The sequence below is a fragment of the Trifolium pratense genome, linkage group LG3, assembly GCF_020283565.1.
Source record: "Trifolium pratense cultivar HEN17-A07 linkage group LG3, ARS_RC_1.1, whole genome shotgun sequence".
Classification (NCBI taxonomy): Eukaryota; Viridiplantae; Streptophyta; class Magnoliopsida; order Fabales; family Fabaceae; genus Trifolium; species Trifolium pratense.
In genome coordinates this window covers 28,308,780-28,315,241 of record NC_060061.1, presented here as the reverse complement: position 1 = coordinate 28,315,241, position 6,462 = coordinate 28,308,780, and positions in this window count along the sequence as shown.

The following is a 6,462-nucleotide window of genomic DNA, read 5'->3' as shown; positions in this document are numbered from 1 at the left end:
TATCGTATAGTTTAATGTCGGTCACACAAAACAAAATTAATTATGTTTAGGATAAATTAGTGACTGCATAAACCAATATATATATTTCAAAGCAACGAAACAGCCCAAATTAGTATACCAATTATCAATCAATAGATAGTGGAAATAACCAAAACATATCTTATAGTTCTGTTCAAAAAGGGGATGCGATACTGTTATTTACCGAGAACAATCTCAAATAAAATTTATGAGACGCTTTAATCTAAACTGAGAAATTGGAAACGTGAAATCTCCAGGAAGAGATTGGACACAAATATTTGAAAATGTGATATTTAAAATTAAAATTTATTCTCAAATACATCAATAAAATATTTTCATGTGTCCAAAATTTCCAAAAGAAAATACCAAAATTTTGCGTCTAATAATTCACCTTACAAATAAAAATTCAAGTGAAATAGGCAATCCATAGTTTAAGCATGAAGTCCTAAATTAACATTGAAACATGAATATTATATTATAATATTCAATAACAAGATCATCCATGGTTTTAGAACCAATTGAACAGCAAGGTGCAACCATGTATAATGATTCAACCAGATAATGATCATATAATTAACACATTTAACACTTTCAGATGTTTATAACCATGTATATAATGGTTCAACCATGGAATAAAATATCCAAAAAATAAAATTCCTCTCTTGAACAAATTCGATAAAAACAAGTAAAGTCTCTCTTCATAAAATTTGAACAAGACAATGCCATGGAACAATTAAAATAGCACAAATTCTTATGTCAGATCAAAACAAAAATTTCAAACACAGTCGCGGCACACTACCACATATCAAACATGTTATAAAACCAAAGTATGATTAATTTCAATTCACATAGAAGAAAAAATTTAGGAATAATCAAAGTATCTTTCTCACTCAACAACCCAGATTTGTCATCTTAATCAAATCATAATCTAGGAATGATAATCTACAATGAGACAAAATGAAAAAATTCTATAAAGAAATTTGGAAACAAAAGACGTGTTCATGAGCTCCAGATTTAATACCTTTACGTAGTTTGCTGATCTTATATCCTCTCACAAATAGTGTTACTAAATATTGTCTTGCTAGTTTGTAAATCTGTCAACTGCTTATTGTTGTTTGCAAAGGACCCGCAAATTTAAAATCTACATCTTTATTTTTTTGTTGACAAAAAATCTACATCTTTATAAAAAAAATTGAAATCTGCAATTTTAATTAAAGACAAATATTCAATCTACATTTTTATTCGAAGTTTGCTTAAAAATCATTAACTTTTTAAGGGTTTTACTCCATTAATTAGAGTTGTGTGTTGTTACAGAAAGAAAGAGAGGCCAGAAGAAGGACGAATGGGCGAGGAAGAAGAGAGAAGAAAAATTAATAAGGTGTGGAAGGGTGTATGGTGGACTTGTTGCTTTTTCATTCTCCCACCATGGGAGACCTATGACACTTGCCCATGCTAGAAGGCGCCATCTAGCGTGAGACAGTGGAACATATCTCTCACCGTGAGAGAGTGATTTTTACTTGCTATCAAAGGTTGTTTCGAGTTTGTTTTTTTTAGTAATTATTAATTGAGAATATAATATTGTAATTATTATTAAACCTTAAAACACATAATAATTATAATAATAATAATAAAATATTTTTTCAGCTAACAAATATGTCATTATATCTAGTAATAACCACTAATACATAATTATTGTCAAACCACTAATACATAATTTTATTTATTTTTCATCACCTTCTTCATCCCTCCTGTTCATCTTTTTTTATAAATTTCATGAAAAATTCCAGATCTTCAATCAAGCTTCAAACAAATCCAGAAAAAAATATTCCAAAATTATAAAATTCAAACAAATTTTATCACGATGTCTACACTCAAATATGTCCTTCTTCCTCTTTCACTTAATTTCTTTGCAAAAGAACATATTTGAGGAAAAAGAAAGAAAAAAAATGAAATACGAAAGATTCGAGATGACAATCACAAGCAAGATGAGTGAAAGGGGTTTGATGCTAATGGTAAAGGCAAAGGCAAAGGCAAATCATCATCGATTGAAATAGAGAAAGTTATCCATGACCATATCTAAAAAGCTTTTACCCAGATCTAGAAAACGCAGATCTCTGCACACAAAAATTGTCGGTTTTTGGATTTTTTTTTTTTTTGGGTTTGTTTGAAGCTTGGTTTGAACATCTGGAGTTTTTCATGAATTTTAGGAAGAAAGATGAACAAAAAGAGAGGGAAAACGTGAAGAAAACAACAAGAGTTTTTCACGAGTTTTTCATGAATTTTTTTTTGGGTCCTGGAAGTTTTTAGAGAGTAAGCTTCAGATTGTTTCTTTGATTGCTGTATTCTTTACCTTCTTTTTGTTGGCTAGTTGGTGAGGTGGTGGCTATGACACAGGTTTTGTTGTTTTTTCATCTTCCACTTTGATTAAAAAACAAAAAGAAAAAATAAAATTTAAAATACTCAAAACACTGTAGTAACAAATATCTGGTCATTCATCTTTACCCTTCATTATTTTGTCATCTATTCCAATGGTAAAAAAACTATTTTCACGATAAGAGATTTGTTTCACTCTCTCACGTTAGAATCAATCTCTAAATATATACCAAGTTTCAGATTGTAATAATACACAATATTTGGTACAAAACAGAGGTCAATCAAGGCCGAGGCTAGCATGGACAAGGAGGGTAGGTCTCCCATGATGGGAAATGACTTTTTAACCATGAGATTTATTAATAATATAAGTAGTGGATAGGATTAATTACCAGCAACTTGAGGGTCCACTGTTCTTCAGTTTAATTTTTATTTACAGTAATGCCTACTTATGTTTGAGTAATTAAAATTTGTCCATGATGAATATAACTCTTATATTTTATAGGCAAAATTACACTGCAGGTCCTTTATCTTATTTTTTTTGTAACACTTTGGTCTTTTATCTTTGTTTTGTAACATTTCAGTTCTTTATCTTTATAAGCACAAACAAATTAGTCATTTATTTAATTTTTTATTTAAAAAATGATGATATGGCCAGACACATAGGATAAATTTATTTATTGCAAATATTTTTTAATTGAAATGCAAAACTTTCCATAAAATATGATGAAGGTTCATCATCTTCATCATATTCATCCCATCTTCAAATAAATAAATAAAAAACTGAATATTGTTTTTTTAAAAACATAATTTATTTAGAAATAATTTACCAACCCAAAATTAAGTACTCAATCCAAAGATTCATCAACCACAAAATTCAAAACTGAGAAATTCATCAACAACCACCAAATTAATCATCTCAAACTCAGAAAAAGTTAACCCAAAATCTTTTCTTTAGAAACACATAATTATAAACCAACAACAACAACAAATGAAACCTAGAAAAAAATACACCCAAAAATATCTTAGATCTATGTTTTGATGTTGATGTCCTTTGAGATTTTTTCTGCATTTTGTATTTATGATGAATTCGAGTTAGGTTTCTTTGGGTTCTAAAAATCTTTTCTTTAATTATATACTAGATTTTGATGCTGATAAGTTTGAATTGATGATGTCATGAGTTTCAAGGTGGAGAAGATGAAGAATTATGGGTTTCAAGGTGAAAAATTTGGAAAATGATGAACACTTTTTTTTTTTTTTAATTTGAATATGGTGATGAACATCATGATGAAGTTATGAACCTTCATCATGTTTTCTGAATTTTTTTTCCATTTCAATTAAAAAATATTAAAATAAATAAATTTATCCTATGTGTTCTGCCACATCATCATTTTTTTAATAAAAAAGTAAGGAGAATGTTAACATGTGCACCAAAGACACATATTAAGGAAACAAAAATAGAAAGTATTAAATGTTGAAGCATTAAATTTTAACTTTTTAAGCATTAAATTTTTGTATCATTAAATATTAAATTTCTATATTAAGATATCTTAACATGTGTTTTATATGCACATGTTAACAACACCCAAAAATTAAATAAAGGACTAATTTGTCCATATTTATAAAGATAAAGGACTAAAATGTTACAAAACAAAGATAAATGACTAAAATATTACAAAACAAAAATAAAGGATAAAAGTGTTACAATAAAGGACCTACAATATAATTTTGCCTATTTTCTATTATCGAAGTTTCAACCCATTGATTTTAAAATAAAACAAAAAATCTATTTTTTATCAAGCAGAAAGCATATGCTGCTGAAAAGATTAATCTTAATAGGTGATTTTTAAAAAATGTCCTCATCTTCTCTTCTTCTGAGTTTCTCCTCTACCATTATTCTCTAAAGTTTCATTTCAAATTTAACATTTGATACCAGAGCAATTTTTGTGTTTTGTTGAATCTGAAAAAATTTAGTTTTAATGTTTTGATTCTTTGATACACAGAAAAATTGGATGTTTTAAAATTTGGGTTTTGGTTGTTTCTTTAAAAATATAGATCTCAGACTATGACTGTTTTAGATACAGAAAAATCTTGAATCATACGGAAAGGTTGTTACATTCATAGTTAAAAATTGAGTTTTTGGTGTTAAAGTTGTCCAAAATAGCGTTTTACAGTTTTGGATCCGTGGGTTTTTTAACCGGGTCATTCTGACCCATCTGGAGGTTGAAGAAGCAAAAAAAAAAATTTGAAAAAAATAATAATTTTTGTTGCATGCCAGTTTAGAACCCAGAAACTACAAATAACAAACCTATGGTTCAACCACTTGGCTGCGTGTAACTTTTGATTTTAAGTCGGATTGAACTGCAATATATAACCTATTGTATTTCGGCAACCAATTCAATCTTAAGATATTTGTGCTCAACTTCTCATGTAATTGTGTGACTGAATTTAATTACTTACTATGCAATTTAAATATTCTGGATTAAATGTTAAAATAATTTATATAACTTTAATTAATTACGAAGGTAGTCACAACATTTTTAATTATTATGCAAAATCATGTAGGAGTTTAAAATCATGTTTGTGCATTGATGATAATTTAAACATGGTAAAATTTATCCTAAATCAATTTTTATTATGTTTATATGTATGATTAATTAGGATGAAATATTAAATTATGTTTTTTTAATTTACTCTCAATTTTATCCTACAAGATTGAATCCCGTTAAGATATTTGAGGTTGATATTTTTTATTATTTCTTTCTGCATTGTATTTTGAGCAATCTTTCATCTCCATATGAAACCTTCATAATTTCTTAGTTAGACTATTTTTATTCAATGGTTAGATTGTCAAAATTTGAATTGCTAATTAATTGTTAGTCCAATTAGGTGAGATTGAATGGTCGGATTGAGAAAATTTGAAATCAATAGTAATAAGGTACCAACCATTTTTTTTAAGTCTCATTAAATCTGTCCATATTACTTTCACCATAAACCCATTGTCGAAATACGAATTTCTAATTAATTGTTTGTGCAATAAGGTAAAATTGAACGCTCTAAATAAAAAATATTATTTATATTTCATATCCAAATTATTAATATATCACACATTCACACTATAAAATGAGTTGAACAGAAAATATCATTATAATTTATATCAAATTGGTAAAAATCCAAAGCAAAATTGTGATTTTGGAGAGCATTATAATCCAATGGGAACTTTAGAAGCTTCTGCAACCAATGGCATACGATGTTAGGTCAAATAATAGATCAAATCAAACCTAAAAGAATATCCGAAAATAGTGTTCGACTCGTTCTTGTATGATTTTAGGTTAAATAGTAGTAAAAGACCACCCAAGCCGATGATAGTTAGCAACTCACTCTCATACGATTTTAGATCAAATAGTAGTAAAGGACTACCCGAGAATTGTGATCAACCCATTCTCAAACAATTTTAGGTAAAATCAAACCTAAAGACTATTCGAAAATAGTGTTCGACACATTCTCATATGATTTTAGGTCAAATCAAAACCTAAAGACTATCCAAAAAGAGTGTTCGACCCATTCTCGAACGATTTTAGGTCAAATCAAACCTAAAGAATATCCGAAAATATTGTTCGACCCATTCTCATACGAGTTTAGGTAAAATTAAACCTAAAGACTATTTGGAAATAGTATTCGACCTCTTCACATATGATTCTAGTTCTAGGTCAAATAGTAGTAAAAAACTACTCAGGGATAGTTAGCAACCCACTTTCATACGATTTTTGGTCAAAAAGTAGTAAAGGACTACCCGAGAATTATGATCGACTTGTTCTTATACGATTTTAGGCCAAATCAAACCTAAAGACTATCTGAAAATAGTGTTTGACTCATTCTCATATGATTTTAGGTCAAATAGTATAATAAAAGACTATCCGAAAATAGTGTTTGACTCATTCTCATATGATTTTAGGTGAAATGGTAGTAAAATATTTTTGATGTATTTCGTATTTTTAAATTTTTTTTTTGTTTGAAACAATTCTTTTTATGAATCTAAAAGTAAATTTTTTCTTATAATTAGGAGTCAACACC